Here is a 3151-nt window from a genome sequence, read left to right as displayed (position 1 = left end):
GTTTGCGGAATACCCTTTGTTATGACGGTAGGTGATTGATTAGTTTGAGGACTTCCCTTTGTCATGATGGTAGGCAACTGATTAGTTTGCGAAATACCCTTTAAAATGATGGTGGGCAATTGATTAGTTTGCGGACTACCCTTTGTCATGACGGTAGGTGATTGATTAGTTTGCGGAATACCTTTTAAAATGATGGCAGGCAATTGATTAGTTTGCGGAATACCCTTTGTCATGACGGTAGGTAATTGATTAGTTTGCGGACTACCCTTTGTCATGATGGTAGGCAACTGATTAGTTTGCGAAATACCCTTTAAAATGATGGTGGGCAATTGATTAGTTTGCGGAATACCCTTTGTCATGACGGTAGGTGATTGATTATTTTGCGGAATACCCTTTAAAATGATGGTAGGCAATTGATTAGTTTGCGGACTACCCTTTGTCATGACGGTAGGTGATTTATTAGTTTGCGGAATACCTTTTAAAATGATGGTAGGCAATTGATTAGTTTGTTGAATACCCTTTGTCATGACGGTAGGTGATTGATTAGTTTGCGGAATACCCTTTAAAATGATGGTGGGCAATTGATTAGTTTGCGGACTACCCTTTGTCATGTCGGTAGGTAATTGATTAGTTTGCGGAATACCCTTTAAAATGATGGTAGGCAATTGATTAGTTTGCAGAATACCCTTTGTCATGACGGTAGGTAATTGATTAGTTTGCGGACTACCCTTTGTCATGATGGTAGGCAACTGATTAGTTTGCGAAATACCCTTTACAATGATGGTGGGCAATTGATTAGTTTGCCGACTACCCATTGTCATGACGGTAGGTGATTGATTAGTTTGCGGAATACCCTTTAAAATGATGGTAGGCAATTGATTAGTTTGCGGACTACCCTTTGTCATGTCGGTAGGTAATTGATTAGTTTGCGGAATACCCTTTAAAATGATGGTAGGCAATTGATTAGTTTGCGGAATACCCTTTGTCATGACGGTAGGTGATTGATTAGTTTGTGGACTACCCTTTGTCATGATGGTAGGCAACTGATTAGTTTGCGAAATACCCTTTAAAATGATGGTGGGCAATTAATCAGTTTGCGGACTACCCTTTGTCATGACGGTAGGTGATTGATTAGCTTGCGGAATACCCTTTAAAATAATGGCAGGCAATTGATTAGTTTGCGGAATACCCTTTATCATGACGGTAGGTGATTGATTAGTTTGTGTATACCCTCTAAAATGATGGTAGGCAATTGATTAGTTTGCGGACTACCGTTTGTCATGACGGTAGGTGATTGATTAGTTTGCGGACTACCCTTTGTCATGACGGTAGGTGATTGATTAGTTTGCGGGATACCCTTTAAAATGATGGTAGGCAATTGATTAGTTTGTTGAATACCTTTTGTCATGACGGTAGGTGATTGATTAGTTTGCGGACTTCCCTTTTTCCTGATGGTAGGCAACGGATTAGTTTGCGAAATACCCTTTACATTGATGGTGGGCAATTGATTAGTTTGCCGACTACCCTTTGTCATGACGGTATGTGATTGATTAGTTTGCGGAATACCCTTTAAAATGATGGTAGGCAATTGATTAGTTTGCGGACTACCCTTTGTCATGTTGGTAGGTAATTGATTAGTTTGCGGGATACCCTTTAAAATGATGGTAGGCAATTGATTAGTTTGCGGAATACCCTTTGTCAAGACGGTAGGTGATTGATTAGTTTGCGGACTACCCTTTGTCATGATGGTAGGCAACTGATTAGTTTGCGACATACCCTTTAAAATGATGGTGGGCAATTGATCAGTTTGCGGACTACCCTTTGTCATGACGGTAGGTGATTGATTAGCTTGCGGAATACCCTTTAAAATAATGGCAGGCAATTGATTAGTTTGCGGAATACCCTTTGTCATGACGGTAGGTGATTGATTAGTTTGCGGAATACCCTTTAAAATGATGGTAGGCAATTGATTAGTTTGCAGACTACCCTTTGTCATGTTGGTAGGTAATTGATTAGTTTGCGGAATACCCTTTAAAATGATGGTAGGCAATTGATTAGTTTGCGAAATACCCTTTGTCATGACGGTAGGTGATTGATTAGTTTGCGGACTACCCTTTGTCATGATGGTAGGCAACTGATTAGTTTGCGAAATACCCTTTAAAATGATGGTGGGCAATTGATTAGTTTGCGGAATACCCTTTGTCATGACGGTAGGTGATTGATTAGTTTGCGGACTACCCTTTGTCATGATGGTAGGCAACTGATTAGTTTGCGAAATACCCTTTAAAATGATGGTGGGCAATTGATTAGTTTGCCGACTACCCTTTGTCATGACGGTAGGTGATTGATTAGTTTGAGGAATACCCTTTAAAATGATGGTAGGCAAATGATTAGATTGCGAACTACCTTTTGTCATGACAGTTGGTGATTGATTAGTTTGCAGAATACCCTTTAAAATGATGGTAGGCAATTGATCAGTTTGCGGACTACCCTTTGTCATGAAAGTAGGCAATTGATTAGTTTGCGAAATACCCTTTAAAATGATGGTAGGCAATTGATTAGTTTGCGGAATACCCTTTGTCATAACAGTAGGTGATTGATTAGTTTGCAGACTACCCTTTGTCATGACGATAGGTGATTGATTAGTTTGTTGAATACCCTTTGTAATGATGGTAGTTGACTGATTAGTTTGCGGAATACCCTTTGTAATGACAGTAAGTGACAATAGTTAGCAGAATACCCTTTGTCATGACAGTAGGCGGTTGATTAGTTCGCAGAATACCCTTTGTCATGATGGTAGGTGATAGATTAGTTTGCAGATTGCCCTTGGTCATGACAGTAGATCATTGATTAGTTTGCAAAATACCCTTTTGTAATGATGGTAGGTGATTAATTAGTTTGCTGAATACCCTTTGTAATGACAGTAGGTGATTGATTGATTGATTTGAGGTGTTCTGGCATCTTGACATTGAAGGTCATTGACACCGAAACAGTAAGTGATTGTAATCCGGCGTTTCAGTCCCAAAATTATTAAAAACTAGTGTACTCCAGTTGTCAAAAATGACGTCTAAATATTTAAAGATGTGCACACACAGATTTAGCCTTTCCCACCCCCTCCCCCTTTCCTAACTACAACACACTGGTTCGGCAA

Source organism: Palaemon carinicauda, chromosome 31 (assembly GCF_036898095.1).
Source record: "Palaemon carinicauda isolate YSFRI2023 chromosome 31, ASM3689809v2, whole genome shotgun sequence".
Taxonomy (NCBI): Eukaryota; Metazoa; Arthropoda; class Malacostraca; order Decapoda; family Palaemonidae; genus Palaemon; species Palaemon carinicauda.
Note: the sequence above shows the minus strand (reverse complement) of the source record.